We start from the raw sequence: 16,618 nt of genomic DNA, 5'->3' as shown, positions 1-16,618 counted from the left end.
AAAAAGTCTACACACCCCTGTATGTGTACTCTATATATACAGTGGATATAAAAAGTCTACACACCCCTGTATGTGTCCTCTATATATACAGTGGATATAAAAAGTCTACACACCCCTGTATGTGTACTCTATATATACAGTGAATATACAAAGTCTACACGCCCCTGTATGTGTCCTCTATATACACAGTGGATATAAAAAGTCTACACACCCCTGTATGTGTACTCTATATATACAGTGAATATACAAAGTCTACACGCCCCTGTATGTGTCCTCTATATATACAGTGGATATAAAAAGTCTACACACCCCTGTATGTGTACTCTATATATACAGTGGATATACAAAGTCTACACACCCCTGTATGTGTCCTCTATATATACAGTGGATATAAAAAGTCTACACACCCCTGTATGTGTCCTCTATATACACAGTGGATATAAAAAGTCTACACACCCCTGTATGTGTACTCTATATATACAGTGGATATAAAAAGTCTACACACCCCTGTATGTGTCCTCTATATACACAGTGGATATAAAAAGTCTACACACCCCTGTATGTGTCCTCTATATATACAGTGGATAGAAAAAGTCTACACACCCCTGTATGTGTCCTCTATATATACAGTGGATATAAAAAGTCTACACACCCCTGTATGTGTACTCTATATATACAGTGGATATACAAAGTCTACACGCCCCTGTATGTGTCCTCTATATATACAGTGGATATAAAAAGTCTACACACCCCTGTATGTGTCCTCTATATATACAGTGGATATAAAAAGTCTACACACCCCTGTATGTGTCCTCTATATACACAGTGGATATAAAAAGTCTACACACCCCTGTATGTGTCCTCTATATACACAGTGGATATAAAAAGTCTACACGCCCCTGTTACAATGTCAGGTTTCTGTGATGTAAAAAAATGAGACAAAGATAAATAATTACAGAACTTTTTCCCCCTTTAATGTGACCTATAAACTGCACACCTCAACTGAAAACAAACTGAAATCTTTTAGGTGGAGGAAAGAAAACAAAAAACTAAAGTGTGCGCCCCCTTACACTAATACTTTGTTGAAGCCCCTTTTGATGTTATTCCAGCACTCAGTCTTTTTGGGGACGAGTCTATCAGCATGGGCACATTTTGACTCTTCTTTGCAGAAACCCTCCAAATCTGTCAGATTGCGAGGGCATCTCCTGGGCACAGCCCTCTTCAGATCACCCCACAGATTGTGAGGGCATCTCCTGGGCACAGCCCTCTTCAGATCACCCCACAGATTGCGAGGGCATCTCCTGGGCACGGCCCTCTTCAGATCACCCCATTGACTGCGAGGGCATCTCCTGGGCACAGCCCTCTTAAAATCACCCCACAGATTGCAAGGGCATCTCCTGGGCACGGCCCTCTTCAGATCACCCCACAGATTGCAAGGGCATCTCCTGGGCACGACCCTCTTCAGATCACCCCACAGATTGCGAGGGCATCTCCTGGGCACAGCCCTCTTCAGATCACCCCACAGATTGCAAGGGCATCTCCTGGGCACGGCCCTCTTCAGATCACCCCACAGATTGCGAGGGCATCTCCTGGGCAGTGTTCCCTCTAAGCTGCGCGGGTGGGCGGCCGCGCAGCAATTATTGTGGCCCCGCTCACAATTTTATAACGCCCGCTCACTCAGCTGTGCCGGCCCCCAGCTGATTTCCCTGTCTGTTTTGCAGGCTGACGCCGCCCGCCGCACGGTCAGTTCATTTACAATACCTGACTGTGGGCTGCCGGTGGGCGGTGGCTAGTATTCAAATAGGGGGGCGGAGTCCCGGACCCGGTGGAGGCAGAGAGGGAGTGCGTGCTGTGCGGCGCAGGCTATGTTGACGTCACGTCGCATCTGATCTGAGTACCCTGCGCGCCTGGCCGTCTGCTAGCTGGTGAGGTGAGGGCATATAAAAAAAGAAGTATGTACCCCCCCTGTCCCACAGTGCTACGAATCCTCTGTTGTCCCCTGTATTACCCTGATACCCCTCAGTTATATAATATATCTGAGGGGTATCAGGGTAAATTATACAGGGGGTAATATAACTAGGGGTATCAGGGTACATGAGGGGTAATATAACTGAGGAGGGCTAGACTACTATCAGACATTATACAGGGGTAATATAACTTATCTTACCCCTCACCCCTGTATTATGTCCCTGATAGCCCTCCTCACTTATATTACCCCTGTATAATGTACCCTGATAGATACCCCTTAGTTATATTACCCCTGTATAATGTACCCTGATAGATACCCCTTAGTTATATTACCCCTGTATAATGTACCCTGATAGATACCCCTTAGTTATATTACCCCTGTATAATGTACCCTGATACCCCTCAGTTATATAATCTAACTGAGGGGTATCAGGTTAAATTATACATGGCGGGGTAATATAACTAAGGGGTATCAGTGTACATTATTATACAGGGGTAATATAACTTATCTTACCCCTCACCCCTGTATTATGTCCCTGATAGCCCTCCTCACTTATATTACCCCTGTATAATGTACCCTGATAGATACCCCTTAGTTATATTACCCCTGTATAATGTACCCTGATAGATACCCCTTAGTTATATTACCCCTGTATAATGTACCCTGATAGATACCCCTTAGTTATATTACCCCTGTATAATGTACCCTGATACCCCTCAGTTATATAATCTAACTGAGGGGTATCAGGTTAAATTATACATGGCGGGGTAATATAACTAAGGGGTATCAGTGTACATTATTATACAGGGGTAATATAACTAAGGGGTATCAGTGTACATTATTATACAGGGGTAATATAACTAAGGGGTATCAGGGGACATTATTATACAGGGGTAATATAACTTAGGAGGGCTATCAGGGGACATTATACAGAGGTAATATAACTTATATTACCCCATTATAATGTACCCTGATACCCCTTAGTTATATTACCCCCTGTATAATTTACCTGATACCCCTCAGTTATATTACCCCTGTATAATGTCCCCCATAACAGTGTGTCCTCCACAGGTCCCCCATAACAGTGTGTCCTCCACAGGTCCCCCATAACAGTGTGTCCTCCACAGGTCCCCCATAACAGTGTGTCCTCCACAGGTCCCCCATAACAGTGTGTCCTCCACAGGTCCCCCATAACAGTGTTTCCTCCACAGGTCCCCCATAACAGTGTGTCCTCCACAGGTCCCCCATAACAGTGTGTCCTCCACAGGTCCCCCATAACAGTGTGTCCTCCACAGGTCCCCCATAACAGTGTGTCCTCCACAGGTCCCCCATAACAGTGTGTCATCCACAGGTCCCCTATAACAGTGTGTCCTCCACAGATCCCCATAACAATACCCAAAGGAAAAAAACTATTTTAAAAACCTGCTGTTTCTCTAGATGGCCTTATGTTTATGGTAGTGGTAATAGAGTCTCAAGGGTCTATAAAAGCAGCTACACTATTTTTACAGACCTTTGAGACTCTATTAACACTACTATCAACATAAGGTCATCTAGAGGAAAAGCAGGTTTTTAAAATTCTTTTTTCCCCCCCTTTAGGTGTTAGAGCAATCTAATGAAAGTTATGTTTTAACACCTAAAGAGATGAAAAAATAAATAAAAACCTACGGTTTCTCTAGATGACCTTATCTTGATAGTAGTGTTAATAGAGTTTCAATGGTTTGTAAAAATAGTTGCTTTTATAGACCCTTGAGACTATTACCACTACTATCAACATAATGTCATCTAGAGAAACAGCAGCTTTTTTAAATTATTTTTTTCCTTATTAAAGCAATCAAATGAAAGTTATGTTTTAACATAAGGGTCAGAAACTGGGTTTTGTTTAGCCTCTTGGTTATTAGTTTTTCTATGTAAGTTCTCTGGATCAAAGATTTTTTTTCCCTGTATGGTTTATATATGGAGAGCAATGTCCAGTGATAACAGAGAGGACTATACTGTATATTGTACGGGATGGTGCAGGGGTTTGTATGCTCTTTGAAGTGACAATTATCTTAGGTTTTCCTATCGCCCACCTTTGATGGCGCTGTGCCCAGCTCTGAGCCGATCCCGCTCAGCAGCTGCGAAGGCTTAGAGGGAACACTGCTCCTGGGCATGGCCCTCTTCAGATCACCCCACAGATTGCGAGGGCATCTCCTGGGCACGACCCTCTTCAGATCACCCCACAGATTGCGAGGGCATCTCCTGGGCACGACCCTCTTCAGATCACCCCACAGATTGACAATCGGATTCAGGTCTGGGCTCTGGCTGGGCCATTCCACAACGTTCATCTTCTTCTGGTGAAGCCATCCCTTGGTATGCTTTGGGTCGTTGTCATGCTGAGAGATGAAGTTCCTCTCCAAACGCAAAAACACAAATGCAATCGCACTCTGCAACCAGCACGCTGCCCTGCCTCCATGCTGGATGTTGAATGAGGCATTGGTGTACATTTTGGCCAAAGCGTAATAAGCCACTCACCACGTAAAGGTCGCCTCTATGAGTGGTCCCTAACACTAGTACCTACCTCTTCATGTTCAGCTTTCTAGCAGAAGCCTGAAGGTTTTAGGCCAATATTGACCGGTATTTGGACCTGTTCAGAATTCCCTCAGGCTTAACTAAGGCCCCAGTTCCAGCTGAAGAAGAACAGCCCCTTGGCACGATGCTGCCACCGCCAGGCTTCACTGTGGGGATGGGGTTCTTCTGGTGATGGGCAGGGTTGTTTTTGGGCCAAACATATCTTTATCGGCAAAAAGTCCCACCTTGGTTTCATCAGACCAGAACACCTTTTCCCACATGCTTTTGGGAGACTTCAGATGTGTTTTTGCAGAATGTCGCCTGGCTTGGATGTTTTTCTTGGTAAGGACAGGCTTTCGTCTTGCCGCTGTGCCCCATAGCCCAGACATATGAAGAATACGGGAGATGGTTGTCACATGGACCACACAGCCAGTACTTGCCAGATGTTTCTGCAGCTCCTGTAATGTTGCTGTCGGCCTCTTGGTCGCCTCCCAGACCAGTTTTCTTCTTGTCTTCTCATCAGTTTTGGAGGGACGTCCAGTTCTTGGTGATGTCACTGTTGGGCCATATTTCCTCCACTTGATGATGACGGTCTCCACTGTGTTCCATGGTAGATCTAATGCCTTGGACATTCTCTTGTCCCTTTCTCCTGACTGATACCGTCTAACAATGAGACCCCTCTGATGCTTTGGAAGTTCTCTGTGGACCGTGGCTTCTGCTGTGGGATGTGACCAAGAACATTTCAGGAAAGACCAACTAGAGCAGCTGAGCTTTATCTGGGGTTAATCAGAGGCTCTTTACATGATGGCCGATGTATGCTGACTGCGATCTAACAGGATTCTGAATGTGATTGCTTCATTCTGGACACAGTTTTTTTTTGTTTTCTTCCCTCCACCTAAAAGATTTCAGTTTGTTTTCCATTGAGTTGTACAGTTTATAGGTCACATTAAAGGAGGAAAAAGTTCTGAAATGATTTATCTTTGTCTCAATTTTTTAAAGCACAGAAACCTGACATTTTAACAGGGGCGTGTAGACTTTTATATCCACTGTATGTGAGAGAGAGGAGCTGAGGCTGTATATAATTATATATGTACAGCTGGTATAACCTGGGTATCTCCTGTATATAATTATATATGTACAGCTGGTATAACCTGGGTATCTCCTGTATATAATTATATATGTACAGCTGGTATAACCTGGGTATCTCCTGTATATAATTATATATGTACCGCTGGTATAACCTGGGCATCTCCTGTATATAATTATATGTGTACCGCTGGTATAACCTGGGCATCTCCTGTATATAATTATATATGTACAGCTGGTATAACCTGGGTATCTCCTGTATATAATTATATATGTACAGCTGGTATAACCTGGGCATCTCCTGTATATAATTATATATGTACAGCTGGTATAACCTGGGCATCTCCTGTATATAATTCTATATGTACAGCTGGTATAACCTGGGCATCTCCTGTATATAATTATATATGTACAGCTGGTATAACCTGGGCATCTCCTGTATATAGTTATATATGTACAGCTGGTATAACCTGGGCATCTCCTGTATATAATTATATATGTACAGCTGGTATAACCTGGGCATCTCCTGTATATAATTATATATGTACAGCTGGTATAACCTGGGTATCTCCTGTATATAATTATATATGCACAGCTGGTATAACCTGGGCATCTCCTGTATATAATTATATATGCACAGCTGGTATAACCTGGGCATCTCCTGTATATAATTATATATGTACAGCTGGTATAACCTGGGCATCTCCTGTATATAATTATATATGTACAGCTGGTATAACCTGGGCATCTCCTGTATATAGTTATATATGTACAGCTGGTATAACCTGGGCATCTCCTGTATATAATTATATATGTACAGCTGGTATAACCTGGGTATCTCCTGTATATAATTATATATGCACAGCTGGTATAACCTGGGTATCTCCTGTATATAATTATATATGCACAGCTGGTATAACCTGGGCATCTCCTGTATATAGTTATATATGTACAGCTGGTATAACCTGGGCATCTCCTGTATATAGTTATATATGTACAGCTGGTATAACCTGGGCATCTCCTGTATATAATTATATATGTACAGCTGGTATAACCTGGGCATCTCCTGTATTTAATTATATATGTACAGCTGGTATAACCTGGGCATGTCCTGTATATAATTATATATGCACAGCTGGTATAACCTGGGCATCTCCTGTATATAGTTATATATGTACAGCTGGTATAACCTGGGTATCTCCTGTATATAATTATATATGTACAGCTGGTATAACCTGGGCATCTCCTGTATATAATTATATATGTACAGCTGGTATAACCTGGGCATCTCCTGTATATAATTATATATGTACAGCTGGTATAACCTGGGCATCTCCTGTATATAATTATATATGTACAGCTGGTATAACCTGGGCATCTCCTGTATATAATTATATATGTACAGCTGGTATAACCTGGGCATCTCCTGTATATAGTTATATATGTACAGCTGGTATAACCTGGGCATCTCCTGTATATAATTATATATGTACAGCTGGTATAACCTGGGCATCTCCTGTATATAATTCTATATGTACAGCTGGTATAACCTGGGTATCTCCTGTATATAATTATATATGTACAGCTGGTATAACCTGGGCATCTCCTGTATATAATTATATATGTACAGCTGGTATAACCTGGACATCTCCTGTATATAATTATATATGTACAGCTGGTATAACCTGGGCATCTCCTGTATATAATTATATATGTACAGCTGGTATAACCTGGGCATCTCCTGTATATAATTATATATGTACAGCTGGTATAACCTGGGCATCTCCTGTATATAATTATATATGTACAGCTGGTATAACCTGGGCATCTCCTGTATATAATTATATATGTACAGCTGGTATAACCTGGGCATCTCCTGTATATAATTATATATGTACAGCTGGTATAACCTGGGCATCTCCTGTATATAATTATATATGTACAGCTGGTATAACCTGGGCATCTCCTGTATATAAGTATATATGTACAGCTGGTATACCTTCTACATCTTCTGGTATTTAATATTATATACCTGAAGATGTATAATAAATAACTTATACCAGCTGATATATAGGCCAGAATGGGAAATGGTGGTAACTAGTAGTAATTAGACAGTACCTGGGCTGGGCACAGAGGGCTGGCTGGCTCAGGATAAGGGTCCATTCACACGTCCGCAATTTTTTTCCAGATCCGTTCTGGATTTTGCAGACCCATTCATTTTCAATGGGGCCGGAATGGATGCTATGTGCTGTCCGCATCCGCATTTCCGGATCCGCACTTCCGGGTCCACAATTCCGTTCCCGAAAAAATAGAACATGTCCTATTCTTGTCCATTTTCTATTATAGTGCCGGCGATGTGCGGTCCGTGAAATGCGGAACGCACATTGACGGTGTCCATGTTTTGCAGATCCACAATTGCGGACCGCAAAACACCTACGGACGTGTGAATGGACCCTAAATTGAAAAAGCCACTGAATCAACTTTGAAGTGGCTGGCAGTCGCAGACAGCGGCAAACGGGCAACTGGCAAGCAAGACAGACAAGTGCAAGCGTGCTGGCTGCGGCTGGGCTCATACTGGGCTGGATGGATCCGATCAGATTCTGATGGACGGCTGCCTGGGGGCTGATGGCTGCTGCTGGGCCTGGCTGTCTCTGGCATTTTCTGGGCACCTAACTTGCCTAAAGAAGGTAAGGCACCTGGATGTCAAGCAGGACCCTATGGCTGGCATGTATATTATAGGGGCAGCTGTGGCTGGACTGGGTCATGCGGGCACCTGTGTTGGCATGTATATTACAAGGATTCTACAGTCAGATAAAGCGGGCACCTGTGAGTCTGTGACTGGCTCGTACATTACAGGGGCATCTGTGGTCAGATAAAGCGGGCACCTGCAGCTGGAATGTATATCACAGGGGCATCAATGACTTGCTTTCAGGAGGTTTTGCACCTATTTCCATACATATAGGCTTGGCCCGGGCCATAGACACTACTTACCAGAGGAGCTTGCACTCCATGGCAGTCAGTGGACACTGCACTGTCTGTCATGTGTGATTTCCATTGTGTGGGGGGAATAAACTACAGTACGTGATAAAATGTATTTTATTGTAAATCTGACAGGAAACAATAGTTTTAAAAGGGTAAAGTTTGAAGAAACCATTGGTGCCCGATAATTCACCCCTCCTAAACTTGGGAAGTAATTTCTGTTGGGAAGGGTGGTGACCCCGACCAGGGCTAAGGGGCTTTTGGTGGGTGCTGTGGAGCCCACACATCAGAAAGGTATTTCATATCCTGTGTGGCCCCTCCATCCAGAGTAATCATATAGAGACCCCACCCATGTAATGAGTGGGGGGCGCAGGCAGACAGATGGGGGCATCACAGATCTGTGTCTGCAGCGGCCGCATCTTCTCCCGGTCCGGGATTAAAGGATTACTCTCTGTGAAATACAATTCATCCTCCTGTATAGTTTCCATCCGTCTGAATAAATCACAGTGAGAGTGCTCATTACCCGCAGCGACATATGGCGAGGGGCGACAGTGGAGCGTCACACCCCTCCCCCCCAGTATTAAACCGCTCCTCCGCCATTGTATGACCAGAACCTGCTCCCGATCACACAGGTGGGCAGCACGGTGAGGGGCACTTGCAGCGCTGGGGTCCTGGGTTCGAATCTGACCAAGGACAACATCTGCATGGAGTTTGTATGTTCTCCCCGTGTTTGCCTGGGTTTCCTCCGGTTTCCTCCCACACTCCGAAGACATCCTGATGGGGTCCTTAGATTGTGAGCTCCTGGGGACAGCGACGCTAATGTCTGTAATAGGCCAGCGCTATATAAGTGCATAACATAAATAGGTGAAGGCTCCGTGACAATGTATCAGCATGTGACAGACCCTCAGCTGTGTGACGGATTAGGATTAGGCCTCACTGACATCAAGCAGAGATCTTGAAAATGGATACAAATTGAAGACTATAGGAGGAAGTTGCAGACTTTTCATTCTACGAGGTCGACGTTTGATTGGCAGGACCCTTTAATGGAATAGTCATTTTGAACTCTTCCATTGTTGCAGCATTTGATACATTTCCTTGTCAGATATCTGGATGGCAGTGAGGGCATGTTCACACCCAGCGGGTTTGGTGCAGAAAATCGCATCCATACATTTGAACGAGGCTGTTCCTGCAGCATGCGCATGGGTTTCTGCTAGCCCAGGGGTCAGCAACCTCCGGCAAACTACATCTCCCATCATGCACACTTGCTTGGCTGTTCTCTGAGCTCCCCCAGAAGTGAAAGGAGCATGCTGGGAGTTGTAGTTTCACAACAGCTGGAGTGCGGAAGGTTGCTGACCCCTGTGCTAGCCCATTTCAGATGAATGGGACAGTTGCAGTCAGTTCTTCAACCAGCCTGCCACATGTGAACGTGCTCCAGACCGCGGCTCCTCCGCCGCCATGCGGTTATTATCCCGCCACTTCTGGTGTGGATTGTGCAGAACACACTGCTGCCATCTAGTGTCCACTATGTGTATAGCAGGGAGCGAATCACACCACAGGCACATGCTCACCAGACCCAGAGTGCCACAAGGTGTGGGGGCCACAATCCAGAGGGTAGCCGGCTGTGTAATGGACTGAAAACCTGTCCTGACCTAGTCCTACTCACACAGCGGAGGCTTTGCTACAATGTGTCAGTGGAGACAATCCCCCTGAAGACAACACTGTCCAGATTACGTAATTCCATCAGTGCGCCATCGCTCTCCTCAGTGGCCCCCAGAACAAGGGCCCTGTTTGCATGTGTAAGTTATGGAGCCCCTGTATCTGCGTCACATCGGGTGCTCCGGATCACTGACATGAACAGGGCACCCCGTTGGGCATGTGTGCGGTGGCTCCATTCCTTTCTATAGATAGCTGAGCGCTGTACTCCATTCATTGCAGGGGTACGGTGCCCCTATTCTAGTGATCAGTGGGGGTCCCAGCGGTAGGACCCCTACCGATCTAATAGTTCTCCTCCATAACTTAGGCCTCTTTCACACTGGCGTGTGCGGCCCGCAATACACGAGCACAGTGCGTGGGGCAGACGCAGCGGATGAGCGGACCCATTCACCTGAATGGGTCCGCGATCCGGCCGTTCCACAGAAAGATAGGACATGTTCTATCTTTTTGCGGAACAGAAGTATGGGACGAAACCCCATGGAATGTCACCCGTGTATTGAGGGTCCGCAATACGGCAAAGGAGCGCACACGCCAGTGTGAAAGAGGCCTTAATCTAACCGGAATACCCCTTTAAGGCCAGTTTCCTGCAGGAAGCACACTCCGCGTGGGAGCGTCCTTTCCCGCCCTGGACTCTGCTATCATAGCGAGACCCCACAGCATTATAATAATTTATAATGCTGTGTGTCCCTGCCCGACAGGTATTGCACTGACAGATCACAGGGACACACAGCATTATAAATCCCTTCACGCTGTCAGGTCTGGTGACAAGAGCAGAGTCCAGGGTGGGAAGTGACGCTCCCACGCGGAATGTATTTCCCGCAGACAACTGGCTCGCCGCTGGGTATGATGAATTATTACTGTCCAGTCTGAGGGGATGGCGTATCTTCAGGTCCGCAGCCCTGCGGCCGCCCAGTCTACGGGCAACGTGTGGGTGATGGGCATTCTGGATGTCAGGCTGCTGAGGATCATACTGCCAGAGTCGCCCCGCAGCAGCCGGAGCCGTCCGTGGGCGTGATTGCATTTAATGGTTGATTTAATTGGGTACGGGCAGCAGAGATGTGTAATGCACAATATGGCGGACGGGATGGACAAACCTTTAAAAATGTGAAAAAGATAAATACCGGATCCATTTTTCCGGATGACAACCGGAAAGACGGATCCGGTATTGCAATGCATTTGTCAGACGGATCCGCATCTGGATCTGTCTGACAAATGCATCCGTTTGCGTCCGGATTGCCGGATCTGCCGCAAGTGTGAAAGTACCCTTACACGATAAATCTATCTGCAGCCTCAATGCCGCTAGTTTCCTGTTGACCGTCACATTCCACTGCTGCCCCCTGCTGGTTCAGTATCTGTAATGCGCATGCTTCGCTGTGAAGCACTCCGGCAAAGCTTTTTTTTGCACATATAATGGTAACTCCCCAGCAATATTCCATCCCAGCTCAGCTACATCCGTACATTTTGAACCCTTTCATTAAAGGCTGCTGTGTCATGTGATCACCAGCCTGACTACCAGTCCAGAGATTGCTCTCCTGTGTAGGCGAGTTGTCAGTCCCCCTGTGTGTCTGACTTCCTGTAAACTACAGCTAGATCTAAATCCCTCCTGGCAGCTCTCAGACACCATCCCTCCCCTCAAGCTCGACCCTCTTTGTTCCTTTATGATGTCCTGCCATTCATAAACAGCAGCTGAAGATGCCAGACCTGCCTTATCTAGGAGACCGGGAGTGCAGTGATGTAATAGGCGAGTCCATACAATGATTAGCTGCAGCGTTATAAACCTCCCCTGACTCACACTGCACTATGTGTGTGTACTGTGTGCATAACCTCCAGTGTATCCCCAGACTCACACTGCCTGTGTGTACTATGTGTGTGTACTGTGTGCATAACCTCCAGTGTATCCCCAGACTCACACTGCCTGTATGTACTATGTGTGTGTACCGTGTGCATAACCTCCAGTGTATCCCCAGACACACACTGCCTGTATGTACTATGTGTGTGTACCGTGTGCATAACCTCCAGTGTATCCCCAGACACACACTGCCTGTATGTACTATGTGTGTGTACTGTGTGCATAACCTCCAGTGTATCCCCTGACTCACACTGCCTGTATGTACTATGTGTGTGTACTGTGTGCATAATCCCCAGTGTATCCTAGGAGACGCAGCTTCACACTGCTCTCCCTGGACTCACACTGTCTGTATGCACTATGTGTGTGTACTGTGTGCATAACCTCCAGTGTATCCCCAGACTCACACTGCCTGTATGTACTATGTGTGTGTACTGTGTGCATAACATCCAGTGTATCCCCAGACTCACACTGCCTGTATGTACTATGTATGTGTACTGTGTGCATAACCTCGAGTGTATCCCCAGACTTACACTGCCTGTATGTACTATGTGTGTGTACTGTGTGCATAACCTCCAGTGTATCCCCAGACTCACACTGCCTCTATGTACTATGTGTGTGTACTGTGTGCATAACCTCGAGTGTATCCCCAGACTCACACTGCCTGTATGTACTATGTGTGTGTACTGTGTGCATAACCTCCAGTGTATCCCCAGACACACACTGCCTGTATGTACTATGTGTGTGTACTGTGTGCATAACCTCCAGTGTATCCCCAGACACACACTGCCTGTATGTACTATGTGTGTGTACTGTGTGCATAATCCCCAGTGTATCCTAGGAGACGCAACTTCACACTGCTCTCCCTGGACTCACACTGTCTGTATGCACTATGTGTGTGTACTGTGTGCATAACCTCCAGTGTATCCCCAGACTCACACTGCCTGTATGTACTATGTGTGTGTACTGTGTGCATAACCTCCAGTGTATCCTAGGAGACGCAGCTTCACACTGCTCTCCCTGGGCTCACACTGCCTGTATGTACTCTCATTATATACTAACATAAACCCCCTTGGGGGCAAAGGGAGATAAAACGTAACTTTTACTTGTAATGAGATAAAATAAATGCACTGCACTAGATAGACATACAAACACAAAATTCTATTCAGTTAGCATACTATACAGCCCCCTAAATTGTAGCAAGACCATGAGGCATTACAAGGCCCATTAAACACAGTAGAGAAAAATTTAATAATCTCACCAATCTTGAAACGCCTTGATGTGCTTTAATAGATTCAAATCGGACATGTAGCTGGCCAGCAGAGACCTGTCCTAGGTTGCTATTATAGCTTATATGTAGGGTTGTTTCGGGTATTGAATTTTCGATACCCAATCGATACTTTTAGCCCGGTATCGATGCGATACCAGGATTTGCCTTTTATCGATACTAGGCTGTGCTACTGCACAGCCCAATATCAGAGACCATGGATCGCGCTGCTCTCAGAACGGCGCTAGAGGAATTACAGAGTTAGGGTCCATTCACACGTCCGTTGTTTCTTTCCTGATCTGTTCCGTTTTTTGCGGAACAGATCTGGACCAGTTCTGTACCCATTCATTTTCAATGGGTCCTGAAAAAAAATCAGACATTGAGCTGTCCGATTTTTTTCAGGACCCATTGAAAATGAATGGGTACAGAACTGGTCCAGATCTGTTCCGCAAAAAACGGAACAGATCAGGAAAGAAACAACGGACGTGTGAATGGACCCTAAGGCCTCATGCACATGACCGTATTTTGTTTCCGTGTCCGATTCGTTTTTTTGCGGATAGGATGCGGACCCATTCATTTCAATGGGTCCGCAAAAACCACGGACAGCACACCGTGTGCTGTCCGCATCAGTATGTCCGTTCCGTTGCTCCGCAAAAAAAAATTGTGCATATCCTATTTTTTTCTAGTTTGCGGACAAGGATAGGCATCATTACAATGGATCCGCAAAAAAACGGATCCACAAAAAAAAAAAACGGTTGCCATACGCAACGTCATCCGTTTTTTTTTGCGGACTACAAAACACATACGGTCGTGTGCATGTAGCCTTACAGACAGTCTGGTTAGACTAAAAGTCAGAGATATCAAAATTCTTCTAATGCCGCAGCGCAAAAGGCACTTCACAGCGCTGCGCCTGCCAGAGGACACATATTTCAATGACTATTGGAGAGTTTCTCGAAGCTCTTGCTTCAGTGGATGTAATGCAGGCAAATAAACAGGTGGCTCATAACCTCTTGTGTAGACAGGACAGCAGGAACAACTAACCCTGGAAGACCCTAATTAAAGGGAGGGAACTAGGAATTCCCTGCCTATCTATACAGAGTACTCGCCCCGAAAGGGGCGACTCCATCCGGTTACCTAACCCTATACCCGGGCAAAATCCCTATTAGACCTTATAGAATGGTTCCCGACATGCCACGTTTCGTTAGATAACTCGTCAGGGAAAACGGACAAAATAGGGTATCCTTTCAAAAATAGATTACAAATGAAATATAAATGGTATAAAGCTGGCAAAATTAGTGATTTAAAAGTATGCAGAAATAAAATGAGAGGGGAAGGAAAAATAACCCACAAACCTCCCGTGGGGTCAATGGACCAAAAGGGAAGGAAAAAATTAATAATATTCTCCTAAACAGTTATGCCCTACAGTGGGTAAGGGCTACCGTGTAGCGATTACATACATGCCCGCCAGTGGGTATAAGCTGTATGTCTATCCCCAGTGTATCCTAGGAGAGGCAGCTTCACACTGCTCTCCCTGGACTCACACTGCCTGTATGTACTCTCATTGTATGCAGTGTGCAGGATCTCCACTGTATCCCGTGAGATGCAGCTTCACACTGCTCTCCCTGGACTCACACTGCCTGTATGTACTCTCATTGTATGCAGTGTGCAGGATCTCCACTGTATCCCGTGAGACGCAGCTTCACACTGCTCTCCCTGGACTCACACTGCCTGTATGTACTCTCATTGTATGCAGTGTGCAGGATCTCCACTGTATCCCGTGAGACGCAGCTTCACACTGCTCTCCCTGGACTCACACTGCCTGTATGTACTCTCATTGTATGCAGTGTGCAGGATCTCCACTGTATCCCGTGAGATGCAGCTTCACACTGCTCTCCCCTGACTTACAATGCCTGTATGTACTATGTGTGTGTACTGTCTGCATAACCTCCAGTGTATCCTATGAGATACAGCTTCACACTTCTCACCCCTGACTCACACTGCGTGTGTGTACTACATGTGCTGTGTGCATAATCACCAGTGTATTCCTATGAGATGCAGCTTCACACTGCTCCCCCATGCCTCTTTCTAGTAAGATCGAGCTGACAGGGAAAAACCTATCACAAGCAGGAAGGAGGGAAGACGGGCTGCAGTTGCATCACATCGGATACATTGGGACAGCAGTTCTATGTCACTGATCTATCACTTGCCACCCTTAGAGCAGAAGACTGCGCAAAGAGAGTATCCATCTACCACAATGCAGGATTTGTTTCTTAGGTCTGTTCCTGGGAAAGCTGGGTGGTGACCGGACACCCAGGGCTGTAAGATTGAACAGCTCGGGCAGATTTGTCATTCTGGAGTCTGGGAAAGCTGGCTGACAACTGACACAGCCCTATTACGCTTCTGCTGGTGTTGTCACCCAACATTCCCAGATTCCTGATTGACAAATCTAATTCTACAAGGTCAAGACCTACATATGACCTGGGTGTCAGTTGTCGGGCCCCTGGATTCTGCCCTTGGCTATGGTTCCAATATTTATGACATCACTCACAGTCGCTGCAGACGTACGACCATCGCCCGGCCTCTCCTCATCTCGTCCCTCTTCTCCACCGTCACTCTGCAAGAAAACAGAAGTGGGTGGGGTCAGTCATAAGGTCGGGGGTCCCTGAATGCCTCACATTCAGAAGAAAACAGTCGTCCTGAACCTCCGAGCAGCTGGATCGGGCAGGAGGAGAGGACGACTCATAGCTAAATATAGTGATGAAGACGGATCAGGACAGGTGACCCCAGGACCAGGCGTTATTACAGGAAACATGATGAAACTTTAATATGGGGAGGGCTGGAGGTCACAGGAGGACGTGAGACGTCCGGGCAGAGCCGAGAGCGGGCAGCGGAGCCACCACCACACGGTCAGGGGGCAGCAGAGCCAAACAACAACCACACGGTCAGGGGGCAGCAGAGCCAAACGACCACCACACGGTCAGGGGGCAGCAGAGCCAAACAATCACCACAAGGTCAGGGGGCAGCGGAGCCAAACAACCACCACAAGGTCAGGGGGCAGCAGAGCCAAACAATCACCACAAGGTCAGGGGGCAGCGGAGCCAAACAATCACCACAAGGTCAGGGGGCAGCGGAGCCAAACAACCACCACACGGTCAGGGGGCAGCGGAGCCAAACAATCACCACAAGGTCAGGGGGCAGCGGAGCCAAACAA

The 16,618-nt window shown here is 46.3% G+C and overlaps 1 protein-coding gene across 1 annotated transcript in view; it reads right to left on the bottom strand.

Annotated features, from left to right (window-relative positions):
* The window catches only part of LOC120981084 (solute carrier family 66 member 2-like), a 39,782-nt gene extending 23,701 nt beyond the window's left edge, over positions 1–16,081 (bottom strand). Inside the window, exon 1 of the mRNA XM_040410570.1 lies at positions 15,956–16,081. The gene's annotated coding sequence lies outside the window, so the exon portion shown is untranslated. The remainder of the gene's footprint in view (positions 1–15,955) is intronic.
* Positions 16,082–16,618: the final 537 nt, after the last annotated feature.

Source organism: Bufo bufo, chromosome 10 (genome assembly GCF_905171765.1).
Source record: "Bufo bufo chromosome 10, aBufBuf1.1, whole genome shotgun sequence".
In the NCBI taxonomy this organism is placed as follows: Eukaryota; Metazoa; Chordata; class Amphibia; order Anura; family Bufonidae; genus Bufo; species Bufo bufo.
Note: the sequence above shows the minus strand (reverse complement) of the source record. Positions and strands in the feature narration are given on the sequence as shown.